Here is a 19080-nt window from a genome sequence, read left to right on the forward strand (position 1 = left end):
ATATTTACTGAAGACTCTGCACACAAACAACCGTGCTGGCTGAATGTAAAGGGCAACAACAGTTGTTCCTTTTTTACCAACTTATTGTTTGCCAAAACTCTTTAATTAAGAGGAATTCTCATAGAAGCATCTTCCATTTCAGCAGTGCAGGGAAATTATGTGTCTGTTTAATGTCACACTAGACAGTGAAGAGAACAGGCATTGTGCACAACGAGCTGTCAATCTGACAGTGTTAGTTTTTTTTATATATCCCTTTTATATTCTCTGTTGGAAAACGATCCCTCTCATTTGTTTGCATACCTTTACTGCTGTTTATACTTGGGTCACTTAATGAACACTAATGACCTATGAGAAAACTATTTGCTCCTGTTCTGGGTCAAATTATTTGTCCACTTGGCCACAAGTTCTTACTTGCTATAAGAGCCCAGCTAAATGTACACTCTGTGACCACTTCATTAGATACAGGAATGTATTTAATAAAGTAGTCACAGGAGTGGAACTGAGTGTAGTCTGCTGCTGTAGCCCATCCACTACAAGGTACGACGTATTGTGCATTAAGAGATGCTCTTCTCCACACCACTGTTGTAACTTGTGGTTATTTAAGTTACTGTTGTCTTCCTGTTAATTTGAACAAGGGTGGCCATTCTCCTCTGACCTCTCTCATTAACAGGGTGTTTTGGCCTATAGAACCGACACTCACTGAATGATGTTTTTTTGTCTTTTGCAACAATCTCTGAAAACTCTAAATACTTTTGCATGTGAACATCCCAGGAGATCAGCAGTTTCTGAGATACTCGAACCACCCTGTCTGGCACCAACAATCATTCCATGGTCAAAGTCACTTAGTTCACATTTCTTTCCCACTGTTTTGATCTTTGTTCTGAGCAACAACTGAACCTCTTGACCATGTCTGCATGCTTTTTGCATTGAGTTGCTGCCACATGATTAGCTGATTTGATATTTGCATTAAGCAGCTGTACCTAATAAAGTGGCCACTGAGTGTACTTTTCAATCATTTAACACTAACAAACCTGGGGAGGATAAATATCTTATCTGCAAGAAATCACTCACATTTGTCTGTGCTCAACCAAATAATGATTGTGAAAAGGTCCCCCAATTTGTTAAATCACAGAATAAAACATTGAAGATAATTTGACCTTTGCTAATGCATCTCTCCAGGATGATCTTGAAGTCCCCACCATCTGATTAGAATAAAAGATTAACAGATAAAAGATCAACTTTATTTGTCACATGTGCATTGAAACATACACTGAAATACGTTGTCTGCGTCAAATCAAATCAGCAAAGACTAAGCTGAGCTGCCCGCTAATGTCACCACACTTCCAGTGCCAATATATGAAGGAAACCCATGTGGTCACATAACATACAAGAACAAACAAACTCCTTACAGACAACTGCAGGGATCTGATCCCATCTTATAGCTGGGGCTTTAAGGCATTGCATTGACCGTTATCCTACTGTGATGTCCAAATAATATCTGTCACGAATAGTTAAAAAAACTATTTTGTTGCAAACGTACCATTATGTCACAGGAACATTTTATTTCTGCTCCATTTTGATTGACTGCAGAAATAGCTCACGGTAACACACCCCTTTCTCAATGTAGCAAACAAAAATAATAATTAAGGAGTAGAATTTTGAACTTTGTGCATGTGTTTTTATGTGGTATAAAATGGTCAGTTTTAAAATAAGAACATAAGACCATAGGATATATAAGCAGAATTAGGCCATTTGGCCCATCGAGTCTGTTCCACCATTTCATCATGGCTGATCCAATTTTCCTCTCAGCCCTAATCTCCTGCCTTCTCCCCGTTTCCCTTTATGCCCTGAAAAATCAAGAATCTATCAATCTCTGCCTCAAATATACATAAAGCCTTGGTCTCATCAGCCACCTGTGGCAAAGAATTCCACAGATTTACCACTCTCTGGCTGAAGAAATTCCTCCTCATCATTTTAGTGAACCTCCTTTGAACTCTCTTCTAGTTTTAGTATATCCTTTCTAAAATAAGGGAGCCCAAAACTGCTCACAATACTCCAAGTGAGGTCTCACGAGTGCTTTATGAAGTCTCAACATTACATCCTTGCTTTTTTATTCTAGTCCTCTTGAAATGAATGCTAACATTGCATTTGTCTGCCTCACCACAGGCTCAACCTGCAAATTAACATAGAGGGAATCATGCACAAAAACTCCCAAGTCCCTTTGCACCTCCGATTTTTGAATTTTTTCTCCATTTAGAAAATACTCAACATTTTCATTTCTCCTACTAAAGTGCATGATCATACATTTCCCAACACTATTTTAGAGCGGGCACAATTTTAAGGTGCTTGGAAGTAGGTACAGAGGAGATATTAGGGGCAAGTTTTTTTATGCAGGGAGTGGTGAGTGTGTGGAATGGGCTGCCGGCGGTGGTGGTGGAGGCAGATACAAAAGGGTCTTTTAAGAGACTCCTGGATAGGTAGATGGAGTTTAGAAAAATAGAGGGCTATGGGTAACCCTAGGTAGTTTCTAAAGTAAGTACATGTTTGGCACAGCATTGTGGGCTGAAGGGCCTGTATTATGCTGTAGGTTTTCTATGTTTCTATTCCATCTGCTATTTCTTTGCCCGTTTTCCTAATCTGTTTATGTCCTTCTGTAGCCTCTCTACTGCCTCAACACTACTTGGCCCTCTACCTATCTTCATATCATTTGCAAACTTTACAACAAAGCCATCAATTCCATCATCCTAATCATTGACATATAACATAAAAAGAAATGGTCCCAACACAGATCCCTGTGGAACACCACTAGTCACCAGAAGCCAATCAGAAAAGGCTCCCTTTGTAACCACTGTTTGCCTCTTGCCAATCACCATAGTTTATCCATGCTAGAATCTTTCCTGTAATATCATGGGCTCATGTGTAGCAACTTGTCAAAGGCCTTCTGAAAATACAGGCACACAACATCAACTGATTCTCCTTTGTCTATCTTGCTTGTTATTCCTTCAAAGAATTCCAACAGATTTGTCAGACGGGATTTTCCTTTGAGGAATCCAGGCTGACTACAGCCTATTTTTATCATGTGCAAATACCCTGAGACCTCATCCTTAATAATCAACTCCAATGTCTTCCCAACCATTGAGGTCAGACTAACTGGTCTATTGTTTCCTTTCTACTGCTTCTCTCCCTTATTGAAGAGTGGAGTGATATTTGCAATTTTCCAGTCTTCTGGAACCATTCCAGAATCTAGTGATTCTTAAAAGATCATTACTGATGCCTCTGCAATCTCTTCAGCCACCTTGTTCACAACCCTGGGGTGTACACCATCTGACCCAGGTGACTTACAGTCCTTTCAGGTTTTCATGAACTATTTCAATGGAAATGGTAACTTCACACACTTCATGATCCCTGACACCTGGAACTTCTACTATACTACTAGTGTCGTCCACAGTGAACACTGATGCAAAATATTTATTCAGTTCATCCGCCATTTCCTTATCTCCCATTACTACCTCTCCAGCATCGTTTTCCAGGGGTCTGATATTCACTCTCATCTCTCTTTTACACTTCATGTGTTTTACACTTTGGTACCCTCTTTTATATTATTGGGTAGCTTACTTTCATATTCCATCTTTTCCTTCTTAATGACATTTTTAGTTGCCTTCCGTTGGTTTTTAAAAGTTTCCCAATCCGCTCACTTCCCACTAATTTTTGCTCTATTATATGCCCTCTCCTTGGTTAATGTTGGCTGTGACTTCTCTTGTTAACCACAGATGTGACATCTTGCCTTTAGAATTCTTCTTCCTGTTTTGTATGTATATATCCTGTGCCTTCTGAATTGCTTCCGGAAATTCCAGCTGTTGCTGCTCTGCCATCAGCTCTGCCAGTGTATTTTTCCAGTCAATCCTGCCAGCTCTTTCGTGCCTCTGTAATTCCCTTTACTCCACTGTAATACTGACACATCTGACTTTAACTTCTCTTTCTCAAGTTTCAGGGTGAATTGCACTTGCTCCTAAGGGTTCTTTTACTTTAACATCTCTAAGCAGTTCGGGTTCATTGCACAACACTCGGTCCAGAATAGCTGATCCCCTGGTGTACTCAACCATGAGCTGCTCTAAAAAACTATCTCAGAGGCATTCTACAAACTCCCCTCTTGGAATCCAGCACCCACCTGATTTTCCCAATCTACCCGCATAGTGAAAGCTCCCATGACTGTTGTAATATTGCCCTTCGTGCATGCCTTTTCTATCTCCCACTGTAATTTATAGACCATATCCTTAGTACTGTTGGGATTGTTACTGTATTCAACTACCATCAGGGTCTTTTTACCCTTGCAGTTCCTGGGCTCTATCCATGATGATTCAACACCTTCCAACCCTATGTCACCTCTTTCTAAGGATTTTATTTTATTTTTTACCAACAGAGCAACGCCACCCCATTTGTCTTTCTGTCTGTCTTTTTGATGCCTCCAACATCATATACGCAAATCTGTAACTGTGTTGCATGTTCATCTACTTTCTTCTACATACTCTACGCTTTCAAATATAACACCTTCGGTCCTGTATTCCCCATTTTCAATTTTGATAAGTTAGTCAAGTACAATCGTGATCACATAAAGGAGAAGCACACAAACTGATAAAAGATATTACCTGAACTTTTTATGCAAATACTGCCAAGCAGCATCTGTGGAGGCAAAGGGATTCTAGGCACTTTAGGTCGACTCCCTGCTTCAGGACTGAGAGTGTAGAGGGGAGATTGTCAGTACAGACAGGTGAGAGCAGAGGTTCACAGGTGAAAGGTGGAATCAGGTGAAGAATGAGAAAGAATATAATGGACAGATGGAGCCAGGTGGGGGTGGGGGACAGGAATGGTTTAGGTAAGAGTAGCTGGTAGACGATAGGTAGAGACAGATAATGGGAGAGCCAAAAAAGGGGCATTTGGAGCTAGGTGTGGGGAGTGGAGGGTAGAGGTAGCGATATAGACTGGAAGGTGATGTGGAAACAAGAGGATACACATGATGGAAGCTGGTAAGTTAGGAAGGTGACTTGGAAACAGATAAGGGCGATTTGTTGGGAAGATGAAACCATTTTAGGAAGAAGATCGGAGAATGAGAAAATGTGTGGGGGTGATGAAACAAGGTGGAGAGGAAAATTAACTTACATTCAGAGTGAGAACAGAAGGAAAAAGAAAGGAGGGTAGGGAAGGTAGGTTTCTTGAAGCTGGAAAATTCAATGTTCATACTTCTGAGTTGTCTAAGGGACTTCCTATGGCAGTCTCTTACGTTGAGTTCAGCGCTGTCGATTCCTGCAACGTTGCTGGGGTCAAACTGCATTGGCCTCTGCCATTCCTTTGAGTTCATTAGATGTGTGGAAAGGGGAAGCTTGCTACATGGGCAAACAGCTTGCTCTCCCTATCGTATTGCCCTGGCTTGCGTATCTAGACAGCTAGGATGCAACATCCGTGGTTGACCCTGATGAGCGAAGACCTCAGCAACTATTGAGTTGTAGACTTTGCAAGCAGAATCTGAGGCACTGTCCTTTTAGTTTGTGTTTTCCTTCACCATGACAGTGGAGAAGGCCAAGGGTGGATGGATAGGTCAGCATTGTAATGTGAATTGGAGTTGAAATGACAAGCAGCTGGAAGGCCAGGATGGCTACTACAGACAGAGTAGAAACATACCGCAAAGCAATTGTTTGGTCTCTTCAAAGTAGAGGAGACCACATTGAGAGCACTGAATGCAGTAGATCAGGCTGGAGCAGGTGCATGTGAATCTTTCACCTGGAAGTGCTGTTTGGATGCCAAGCCGATGGCGAGAGAGGAACTGTAGGGACAATTGCTGCTCCTGCTACAGCTGCAGGGGCAAATGCCAGGGGATGGGGCAGGGTGGTTAGCGATGAGCCCAGTGAGTCATAGAGAGAGTGACCTGGTTCAGTCTGCCTATCATCCAGAAACTAGGCCTGCTGATTCTGCTATTATCTCCCAAATAGTTCCACTTACAACTTCCATATTTATCAGAATCCAGCATCTGTAGCCTCAGGTTTCCACTTACCACCTTCCAGCCTTTGTCACTACCTCCTCATCCCTTCCCCCATCTGATCTCTCTCTCTCTCCCCCTCTCTCCCTCTCTCCCTCCCTTCCTCTCTGTCTCCTTATTGACTGACTATCACCAGCCATTCATTTTGAGTCTCCCAACTCTACTCCCTCCCCTCATTCCCAACGTGGCTTCATTAGTCCATCATCTCCATTCTCAACTGGTTCCACCACTTGCCTGCAAGCCCTTGCTTCTCATCTCTGTATAGTGAGTATCTTCCCTCCATGCCCTCAATCCTGGTGCAGGGTCTTGTCTTTCTGTCTCCACAGGTGCTACTTGACCCACTGAGTTCCTGCAGTGATTTGTACTTGGCTCCAAATTCCAAGATCTGTAGTCCCTCCTCAGTCTATAGCTGTTAGCTCAGGACTCCTTTGAATATACAATTAGATTTTCTTAGATCACCTTATCTAGACTGCTGATATAAATGTCAATTAAGTCACCCCTCAATCATATTGTTCCAAGGAAAACAACACCAATCAATTCTTTACTAAAATTATTCAGCCTTTGAAAATCCCCTTAAAACGCTTCTACGCTCTCTCCTGTGTGGTCATATCCTTCATGTGGTGAGGAAATAAGAACTGTACATAGTCGTCTTTCTACAGGGCAGCGTGATAGTGTAGTGGTTAGCACAACACCAAATGGATCACACAGGTTGAGTAGAGATCTTTGGTTTAGAGTGGTCAGGACCAGAAGAAGAAAATGGAAAGTACAATGAGTGTCCTGATGATAAATAGCAATTTCTTGAATATATGTGTTGCTTAAAGTTTATTATCAAAGTACATGTCACCATATACAACCCCGAGATTTGTTTTCCTGTGGGCATACTCAGTAAATTCAGGAACCATAATATAATCAAAAGACCACACCCAACAGGACAGATGAACAAAAAATGTGCAAAAGACAACAAACTGTGTAAGTACAAAAGAAAATAGAAATATTAATGGTAAATGAATAAGCAACAGATTTTGAGAACATGAGACAAAGAGTCCTTGAATGTGAGACTATAGGTTATGGGAACAGTTCAGTGATGGTGCAAGTGATATGAAAGTGAAGTTAACCCCACAGGTTCAAGAGCCTGATGGTTGAGGAGTAATAACTGTTCCTGAACCTGCTGGCGTGAGTCCTGAGGCTCCTGTACCTTCTTCCTGATGGCAGCTGCAAGAAGAGAGCAAGACCTGGGTGGAGGGGGTCCCTGATGATGGATGCTGCTTTCTTGCAACACCATTTCATGTAGATATGCTCAATAGTGGGGAGGGCTTTATCCGTGATGGACTTGGCCATCGCAAACTGCCACAGCACATCTAATGACTTAGTCTATTTAGGCATGGTAAGCAGAGACACAAATCATCCAAAAACACACTGGCTTTAGCACAACTAGCAGTTATACCATCTTCTTTTTCATTTGAAGTGCTGGTGTCATTTTCTTTAATGGTTAAGAGACAGCAAGGAGCTTGTTACACAACACCCCTCAGTTGAAGTGTTTCTTCAGCTACAGCCTTGATTCCTGCACTCTGTAAAACCCTCCCACCTTCCACTGTCCTGCTTTAGACTCCATGTCCACACTTGTGTTTGTTGACATCTCAGGGCAGCCTCACTTCAAAAAGACCTTGCAGTAACACCAAAGAAATTTTCAACGGTGTGGAAGTCTCGTTCTCTGCCCTTTACACATTAAGCCAATTGGATATTCTGGATGTTTCCAGAGCACCCACACCAGGACCACCATACTCAAAAGCAGTTGTTTCCCCCAAGCTGTCAGGCCTATCAACACCTCCACCCTACCACATTTCCCACTCCATTATTTTATCATTACCTGTCAGAGTTTAGTTTATGTCTGTACAGTCAGTGAGTCTATGTATTGTATATAAGCTTATCTTATGTATTTATATTTATTGTGTTTTTATTGGGTTCTTTATGCTGATTGTGTCTTTTTTTTATGCTATATCAGATCTGGAGTAACGATCATTCCATTCTCCTCTACACTAGTTTACTGAAGAATGAGAATCTTGAATCTTGAATCCAGGAGCCAGGTAAAAAAGTAAGAGACAGCATATTAGAATAGTCAGTGTTGAAACTTGGGTGGCGGGATAAAGATACGTCTCTACTACAGGAGATATAAGGTGGTCCTTCTCTTCGCTAGCCTGCAGGTCACCCTTGGGCAAGGTGCAGCATCTGCTTAACCCCCTGATCAGGGTCATGCATAGCCATGGGAGCAGGTGGTGGATGGTCATACGAGCAACTATGTAATTAGTTTTGCTACAACAAGTGTATGGGACATTGGAAAAAAAGTTGAATTTCCCCATGGGGATGAATAAAGTATCTATCTATCTATCTATCTATCTATCTATCTATCTATCTATCAACTGGTGCATATCACTGCCAGGCAGAAAATCTCTGAAGAGATGATGTCTGGGGTCACCCACCTTGTAAAGACACCGCCCAGAAGAGGGCAATGGGAAAACACTTCTGTAGAAAAATTTGCCAAGAACAATCATAGTCATAGACCACGATTGCCTACGCCATATGACATGGCAGGTAATGATGATGAGCTTGGTATGCAATCTTTCCATGTCCTCCTTTCCACGTGGCAGATGTTTAAGTCCCTACTGCATCAGCACAGAACAGCCACAGTCTTCTCCCTTTTCTGCTTCAGCCCCAAAACAACGAATGCAAGTCAGGTGATGCTTGCTCAACAAGCCAGATCATTTCAGCCCTTGCTTGCAGTGTCCTAGGATCAAGATTCCTGCTTATGATTTTAAATGTGTCAAAACTGCATGAAAGCTCCAGGGGCCACCTCCTCAAAGAGTTCATTACCTATAACTGTAATACTCGGGTGAAAAGCTTCTTTGTTTTGCTATCCACCCTTTGGCACTTGACAGCCACAGGATGGTCTGCAGAGGTCTCAGGAGCAGACTGAACTTCTCGTGTGGATGTTCAAAGATTTCTGCAGTAGCTTCCAAAGGGCCATATCAAAAAAAAACTCAGAGAGAAGTGTTACTGGGCTGACTGATGCATTGTTGTTCTGCTTGTCAAAGTTTAGTAAATATGCAGGCCACGCTCGGTGCTAATAATGTGACAGAACTGTACTCAAATGTTACAGCTGCCTCCCAGATTAGCAACATATGCCCTCCATTTGTCTGAGTTCTTGTTCAAAACTCTCTTTCTTCAAATTGATTTCAGCCTTTTCTGTAGTGCTTAGCTAATCTGGACACTTAATCTATAAGGAGAAACAAGAGACAGCAGTTGCTGAGACCAGGAGCAAAGAACAAAGAGCTGGAGGAACTCTGCAGGTCAGCCAACATTGATTGAGGGAATAAACAGTTAATGTTTCGGGGCAAGACCCTTCATCAGGGCTCCAGAATCTACAGAATCTCCTGTGTTTATTATTATTCCACTTTCTTCTTTGTGATTATCAGACCATCAGGTCCCCAATCCTGTGTCCCTGCTGAGCTCTATTACTGGACATTTGCTGTCCATGGAGAAACTGTTGAGCAGAGCAGGCATCATTGATGGAGGGAAGTGGTATACAATGTTTTGGGTAGAGGCAGTTCAGATGAAAGGTCTCAGACTGAAACATCCACTGCCCATTTCCCTCCTCCGGACATGCCGAGTTTCTCCAGGTGTCTGCTTTTCGCTTTTGCTTTATATGGCAGCCCAAGTCAGTGATTGTAAGTGAGCACATAGAGTTCCCTCATGTCTTTAGCACTTCACGCCCTAACGTCCACATGTCTTAGAGTGGGTGCCAGTAACTGCCAGGAATGACAAAAGTAAATGGGCAGAGATCATTTGTGACAGAAATGATCCCAGCAACCTCCGTCAATCCGCATGAATACCATCAAAACACAGACAGTACTCCTAAAGCCAGTGCTATCCTCATACATTTGCTTCACAGGCTTGACATAGATGTTCAGTGGAGTAAAATATAAGTGGCAAACTTTTGCAGACAGCCGACACACTGTAAATCATCCAATCGGGAATTATGTTATCATTGACTGCCTGCATGATATATTGTACAATGGCACTGAATCACAAAGTTATGCATGTTTAACGACTAATCAATGATGATATCATACCTCACTATTCATCCAAAACAAATAAATCCACAGGGTTGGCTGGTATTCATGCCTGGGAGCTGAGAGAAATAGGGGATGAGAATTATATAGTGGTGATGACCAATATGAACATCATACCAAACACCTGAAGGCCATGTTTGATTAAAAATAAGAGAGCTCCGTGTAAATTGCTGGAAACATTGTCAGACTAGAACCATCACTTTGTTATGGTATCTAGATTAAACTAACTATTTTACTTAGCAGATTAGGATGGTTTCAGCCAGTAAAATATAAAGAAAGCTCCTGATGTACTGGGGAACAGGCTTGGCAAATAGAAACCCAAACATCCAATAAGATTGGCAGGCATGAGCAAAATTTGTGCCTGCTAATACTCTTCTAAAGCATGTCATTTTGTCGTCATATGAAAAGAAATGAAGCACACTTAAGCCACTCTTCTATGTCATACAAATTCGCAAGATGCTCAACTCACTAAATATTTTAAAAACTATTGAAACAATAGTCATTGCCAAACGCTGCTTTCCTCAGAAGAAAAGTTGGACATCAATACACATCTATTACAAATCTGACACTTGAGAATAAATTCTCAGTTTTGCTTTTGCAGGCAACAGAAGGGGAGTTTTTTTTCTGAGCTGCTGTAATATTGAGCTTTGTGAACTGCCTGAATTATATTTTTCCCAGCTAGGTGAGAAACTTAAAGCTAAGTAGAGTAACATCTTAAAGGTTTTACTTCACAAAGAGGTTGCTTCATCTATTTGGACAGGTAGTATGCACAAGAGGCAGAATCAATGGCACGTTTTAAGCTTGAAAGAATTGCCTTTGCCTGAATTTCTAATTTCCTCATTGATCAACAGAATGAGAAGACCTAAAAAAATTTCCTACATACTTTGAGATGATGATTTCAGGTTCTGGACTCCTCATCCAGCATCAACTATGTCAAGGCTTGTCAGAATTTTAAATGTTTCTCTTATTCTTGCAGATTCAGAAGGCATAGGCCCATTCTGCTCAGTCTTTCAATCCAAAACTTCAGCGCATCCGCCTCCAAAAATAATTAGATGAAAACCCTCTGCCACACAATCACAGCAAGGCTTCCTTATGTTCAAATTGCTTCCTGATCACATCATTCTCTTACAATTGCGGCAAAGGTATCATTTGTTTTCCTAATTTTTTGCAGTATCTCCACAATGCTGCAATGCCAGCTCAGTCAGTCTCCTTTGTATTCCAATGTTCATTATTCTCTCATTTTTCATCTAAAGAATCTGCCTTTCCATTCTTCCTACAGAAGTGTATACTTCACCACATTATTCCCCCATCTGTTACCTCTTTGCACAACTATATAATTAGCAAATGCTCATTTTCAGTTTGTGTGTCCTCTTCCAAGCTTACTTTTCCTTTATCCAACAGCAAAAAAAGCATATGTGAAATGCCGCTGACCTGAAATGCTGGCTCTATTTCTCTCTCCACGGATGCTGCCTGTGTTGCTAAGTATTTTCAGCAATTCCTGGTTTACTATATCTAACTTTCATTAGGACCGCACTAATGCTTTGTTTTAACTCCTCAAAGCGTTACTGTGTCCACTTTGGATAAAGTTGCCGATATATATATCAAATTGTATTAAGTTTGTGCTGTGAGCTTCTGCTCAACAGGGCAAGGACTGTGATGACCCAAATCTTATTTTTTGCATTATTATAACCAGCAGAGGATGTGAAAATTTTCATCTGGTCATCCTGGCCTATATTCAAGTTCATATCCCAAAGGTGAAAAAAGAATCTGCTTACCACTCAGTCCTCCAGTATGGTCGATATATACAGCAATAATATGCATAATATTCCTTTTCACCTGTAATCGCTGGCAGGCAAACAATTTCATTATCTGTATCTCCGTTCACAGTCGGTTCAGTTATGGGTGCTTTCAAACTTAAATTTAGTAGCGTTGCCCCTGTGTTTCTTTCATTTTCCCACAAGTGAATGTTAACAGAATTTATCTAAGAGTCAAGTCTTTATGAGGAAGAGTTCTGTTTTAGTCTGCAGACCAGTGGGCAAAGAAATTGTTAATTGACAACTGATATGGTAACATGAAGTTTGAGTGTATAACATTTGCAGCCTGAAAGTGGATGCATCCTATGAAATAAATATGGGTGTAAATACAGTACTGTGCAAAGGTCAGGCACATTTATGTAACTAAGACTTTTGCACAGTACTGTATTTGTCAACATGGAGAGAGTGAGTTTGTAAATCTGGTGGGAGCAAAGGATGTTGGGAATGGTAAGGTTGGAGCACCATGGGAGGGATGTAAAACAGGTGGCAGAGAAGCAGTGCCAGGGGTTATGGGTGGCATGAGTGCAGACACACCCAGCCCTGACAGACCATGCAAAGTCATTTGATTCCAAGCAATTGGTTTATTGATCATTACAGAATGTCTCTGCGGTGCATATTGCTCTCTCCCCTCTCCCTTCCCCTTTTCCCAGCTACAATTCCCTACCCCCTTTCCACTATCAGTCCACAATAGAGACCATGTCAAAATCAGGTTTATCATCTTTCACACAAGTCATGAAATTCATGTTTTATTTTTGCCGCAGCAGTACAATGCAATATATAAAATCACTTCAGCATTGTGCAGAAGCCTTAGGCTTCACACATATATATATATATGTATACATATGTGCCTAAGACTTTTGCACAGCACTGTCGGAGCTCAAGAAGCAAGAAACTGCTGAGGCAGAACCTCACCCAAGCATTCAGTGGAGCATTCTAGAGTGGCAAGATACTGGTTTGTGGTAGGGTAGCTAAGATAAAATATTAGAAAGTAGTTTTAAACTTGGAAGTAAGGTGATCCATAAACAAACGGAATTAATGAAGGCTGGATACCAGAATAAGGTTGAGCCATTCTATTGCTGATCTTAACTCTGTGTGCATTTGCATTCCTTCTTTCAACACTACTGAGTATTCTGCTACTCATCCTGCTCGTACTTAACTATCTTTGGAACTTTAGAAAGATGGGAAATACCCATTTAACGGTGTTGATGTATCCTTCAGCTAAACTCTAAAAGGATGATCCTTGGCCTTCACCCAGTACAAACTACATCAGTGTCTATGCTTCACTTTTGTTTAAGAATGGTAGATATGAAACAAAGCTGTTCACTTCTTACCTTAATGAAAACATTTCAGGAAATTATTTTATAATGTAAAGAGATTTTTTGTGATATAATTTTATGGATGTATTATACCAAGTACAAATTATGCCATTTTGAATTGAAGTATATTATCATTTAAAAAGTGCACCAATAAATATTCCTTTGCAAATACATATGATACAACAGCTCTAATTTTTTTCTCATTAGTATATTTAGGCAATTTCTTTTATAATTACAAAGTTAATCTCTTATTAACTTCTTGTTTTCTTGTTTTGTTCATCTAGATATAAAAGTATAACTTGATTTTTCTGATAGAGATTGTAAATTTTGTGGAAAACATGTTATGGGTGACACAGATCCTGGGAGTATTGAAAATCTATAGTCACATGACACTTTCAAGGTCACAGGTCATGTGGATTAGCCACTTAAGTACTGCCACGGCAGTATCTCTGGCTTTTATAAGGTTTATCTGTCTCCATGCAAACTACATGTGAAATGTATCTGTTGCACATAAAATCTTATTTAATGTGTAAATTTAATGAAAAACATTGGTATTGTATGCTTCTTTGAGGAGATGAAAATGGACCTCCATCAAACTGGAGAACTTGTATTTAAATATACCTATTAATGAACAACATCAAATGTTAGAATTTGAAATTGAAGAACACAGAATGAGATGTTTGTCTCTCACAGCGTTAAAATAAATTAGCTTTTGAAAAACAATGCCAATCTTCAATAGCTACCTATAATGCACTATATTAAATTCAATTGAAAATGAACATATTTAATTGAACAAGATTAAGTGTGCAATCAATGTGAATAGGATTAGAAAACATAGAAACACAATCTTCAGTAGGTGTAAACTATTGAACAAATAAATAACTTCACTGTAAATGTAACAACATTATTCTGACAGTTGCTATTCTTAAGTGTAAAGCAACCTTTCAACCTTTGTAACTTCCATGCTTCTTAACTATTTTAGTGGAATATTATTATGTTTTAATTCAGTGGGAAGGCTGAACTAACAGTTTGATTTTCGTAAATGTAATTTGGTCATGTTTTCTTAAAATTTATGTATCAAGTGACAGTGAAACAAAACTGTGGGTTATTAATGGTTTTCATATCTACCATCACAGGGAAATGTTGTGGTGCTGTTTCACCTCAAACATAAAAATCTTTGTCTATCTCATGATATTATATAGGGACTTCACTATTTCTACAGCTGTAAGTTCAGATCAAGGGTGAACAATTTTGAAAAATATAATAATTGGTTGATAAATTGAAGCAATTTTTTTACAAAAAAGTAATGATTGTAATGTAATTGCTTTTGGTGATCAATTGTTGTACAAACACTTTGTACCATGATAGGTAAGTGCTGAAAGACTATTATATCTAGTTCTATTTTTGCCTGGAAGGCATCTGTTGGCATATCAACTGAACACTTATATCATCATCCTGCTTAAATGAGTGTGACATTAACTTATATGTATTATATTTAATATTAAAATCTTATTTTCAAAAGAAAAGCTTCCAATAATCTAGCATAGCTATAACCACGTATTGTGTTCAGTCCACAATGCTATTCCAAACAATATTCATTTTATCTGGACTATTCTTAAACACATTTTAAAGAAAAATAATACTACAGTTCATTGCATCTGCCTTTAAAATATGAACTGCATTATAACTGAAGAAAGGTCATCTAAGTAGATTTATTTTGAATTAGAAGCCTCTAATATTTTTACCTTAATACACATTCTCTAGGGCAGCCCATTAACAATTGCAGAAATGCATTAAGCCTTAGCTCCAGAAGAGCTTAAGATGGTTTCAACACTGCCATATTCAGTATAACGTTATTAGTCTAACAGACTACTGGACAAACCCACATTTAAATGTAAGTGCTGTTTAATGTGTTAAAAGGCAAGTGCAGATTTTTGACCTTGGTTTTGGACTAAAATTGTTTGCACACTTGTCAGTATCTACAGATCTGAAGGAAAAATTTTACAGGTCCATTCCTCATTCTGCAGACCAACAACTGAACAGAAAGATCTTTCACGGTGTCCTTTTGCTTAAAAATGACAATGCATGTACTTCATTGATCAGAATTAAACCTGTCCTCAAAAGTTGAATGATCCACTTCTGAAATAATAGATTGGAGAGTCTACGTGATTTTTGACAATGGGAAGCAGAAGTAGCACGTAGTCCATTCATTTGTTACGCGCTGAGTCGTATGACTTAGACGATCATGGTACTTCCGTGACTATGATTCTTGTCGGCAAACTTTTATACAGAAGTGGTTTGCCATTGTCTTCTTCTGGGCAGTGTCTTTACAACACGGGCAATTCCAGCCATTATCAATATTCTTCAGAGATCATCTTCCTGGCATCAGTGGCTGTTTAACCAGGACTTGTGATGAGCACCAGCTGCTCGTACGGCCATCCACCACCTGCTCCCATTGCTTCATGTGACCCTGCTCAGGAGGGTGGGAGGGGGGAATAAGCAGGTGCTACTCCTTGCCCAAGGGTGATCTGCAGGCTAGCGGAAGGAAGGAGAGTCTTACACCTCCTTTGGCAGAGACATGTCTCTCCCTAATCTGAAGAGGCAGGCAAAGTGAAAGCTTGACCCATAATATACTTGACTCAGGATCACATATAACATAAGACACGAACTTTAAAAAGCTGACAGCACTAAGAAAAGGTTAAATGAATTGTAATACCAAGGAGGAGACCTATGGAGGAGAATCTATTTGGAGCTGAATACCACCCATTAGTTAAAATCATAGGTGGAAACTGCATGGAGGTCGCCAATCAAGACAAAGCACCCAGCTCAGTTTCACCTGGATGCTGATGAGGGGAAGATGGCGATGATAATTGTATCGCTCACTTCTGCATAATTTCCTTTTGTTGTTACCATGACACAGATTTAAATTGAGAACTCCAGCACACACTGGGAAATGCCAGTTAAAGTGCCGTACATAACCACTGTACCTTGGCACAGTCTTTCATTATGTCAAAGCTGCATGGCATATTTTACTCGCAGGAGAAGTTGACAGATTTGGAGCAGCAGATTCTCATGCTCAGCCATTCCCTGAGTGTGCCTCTGCTCCTTCCATTGTGAACATTGTGGACTGTTGCTGCAAGTGGGAATCTTGACTGTTTTCTGGAAATTAGCCATGAAGTGCATGGTAATAATTTTGAGAAGTGCCACTACCTTACAATTAGTTGAGTGTTACACTTATTTACATTTCAGGATTGTGAGCATTAGGAATTTCAGCGTGGAGACCTTGAGAACAAATATTTAATGTAAATGAGTCTTACACATGCACTAGTGCAAGCTCATTTTTTCAGCCAAAATCATCTGTTGGGAGATTGGGTATGTTGCTAATTGGATGCACATGGCCATGGGCATGGTTTATCGAACCCCATCTGTTGCCTTGGAGGCCCTATGTTGAAAGTGAAGTCTTGGAAAATTTCAGTCTATAAATAATTTTCATGCCAAGTCCTCAGGTAAATACTCTCTCTATATCTGTGACCATGTTCAGAGGTTTAACAGGTGTCTATAGTAAATAAATGGGCTGCATTAGAATCATTTGTTATTTCTCATCAAAAGGATTACACCTCAAAACTGAATTTTTTGATAATCTTGTTATTCTGACATGATATTTTTGGATATTAAACGATGACAGTTGTCTGGTGATAAATCGGAATTCACTTTGTCATCAGTCCTTTTTGCCATGCCACAGTTTCTTTTGATCGTGCCTGACTTGTGTTTAGAAATAAGCAAATGGCTAGACATGCAGAATCTCCTGACAAGATTTGAAAGACAGAAGATTTGTAGGTTCATGTGCATTGAAAAGGTCGACCTGCAAAATTTTGAAATTTTAATTGAGTATTTAAAGATAAAATAACTTTTAAAAAAGATTAGCTTTATTTGTCACATACACATCAAAACAGACAATGAAATGTGCCATTTGTGTCAAAGCAAATCAACGGGGATTGTGCTTGGAGCAGGCCGCAAGAGTCACTACACCTGCAGCGCCAACATACCTAACATAGTGACTTTCATCCTTCTTAACCCATTTTTCTCCAGTGCCACCCTCTGCACTTTGATTACTCATCCAAGTACTGTAGCTATATTTCAACTGTTACTTTCGAACTCAAGACCTAGGACTCAATACTTCACTTTGCAACTGGATCCTTGACTTCCAGACCAGCAGTCTGCAGTCTGTAGGGATAGGCAACAATACCTCCACCACAATTATCCTCAACATTGGTATCTAACAAAGCTGTATTCTCGGCTCCCAACTTTACTCACTGTGTACTCACAACTGCATGACCAGTTTCTGCTCTAGCTCCAACTACACATTAGCAAATGACACCACTAGGGTGGCATTTTCACATCACAATGAGTCAGAGTACGGGAAGGAGGGAGAATGCCTCTTGGCACTATATCATGACAATACTTTTCCTTATGTCAGCAAAACAAAAGAGCTGGTCATTTACTTCAGGACAAGAGGTGGTACACACTCCTGCTAACACCAACAATGCTTAAGTTAAGATAGCTACTGCTTCAAGTTCCGAGGAGTGACCATTGCTAACAGCCCAGCCTGGTCCTACCATGTAGATGCCAAAGACAAGAAAGCTCACCAGCGCTTTCTCTTTCTTAGGAGGGTAAACAAATTTGGCATGTCCCCTTTGAGCCTCACCAATATTTATCGGTGCATTATAGAAAGCATCCTAAGGCTGGAAGCATCACAGCTTGGTATGGCAGCTGCTCTGCCTGAAACCCCATGAAATTGTAGAGTATTGTGGACACAACTCATCATGGAAACTCTGAAAAGAAAAAGCCAGTATGAATTCAGCATTAGTTCCTGACCTTGCTTAGTCCTTAAGCCTCCAGAAAGTTGTCTCACTTTTGTTCTGGGGTGTGGATTTGGAAAGGTGGGTGACGGGAGGACATTAGGGGGCAGTCAAAAGATGATCCCAATCCTTCTCACAGACAAGCATTTTCTAGCAGGGGTTTTTGTTCGGACGTGAGAATAAACAAAAGAACAATGAGAACAGTTTGCAATCAGTTAGAAGTTGGAATATTATGCTCAGTTCTGGTGGCCTCATTATAGGAAGGATGTGGAAGATTTAGAAAGGATACGGAGGCAGTTATTCAGGATGCTGCCTGGATTAGAGAGCATGCCTTATGAAATTAGATTGGAGCATAAAAGGATGATTGGTGACTTGATAGCGGTGTACAAGATGATAAAAGGCATAACAGACAGACAGACACCTTTTCCCTGGGCAGAAATGAGAGTGATAAGTTCTTTACACTGGGAGCGGTAGGTGCATGGAATGCCCTGCCAGGGGTAATCATAGAGGTATTTAAAGAACTCTTAATTGACAGGTGGATGGCAGAAAAATGGAGGGTTATATTGGAGGGAAGAGATAGATTTATTTTGGCATAGGTTAAAAAGTCAGAACAACATTGTTGGCCAAAGGGCCTGTACTGTGACATAATGTTCTCTGTTCTTACTCTATGATGGGAAAAATAATAAAAGATTTTGGCCACATGTCCAAATGCCCAAGTTGTATTCAGCAGGGTGTAACTGAGTTACTTCCTTGTATTGGAATGATGAACAGCTGTGAACATGGTCATCAGCAAACAAAATTTGGATAACACAATTTACATTAGGGATCATTGCTGCTAATCAGATATGAATTATATAAAAAAAACTTTTTTGGGTTTGCATCTACTTTGCATTTTCAAAGAGTACTAAATTTTACATGAAAATTATCAGTAAG

This window comes from Hemitrygon akajei, chromosome 23, assembly GCF_048418815.1.
Source record: "Hemitrygon akajei chromosome 23, sHemAka1.3, whole genome shotgun sequence".
Classification (NCBI taxonomy): Eukaryota; Metazoa; Chordata; class Chondrichthyes; order Myliobatiformes; family Dasyatidae; genus Hemitrygon; species Hemitrygon akajei.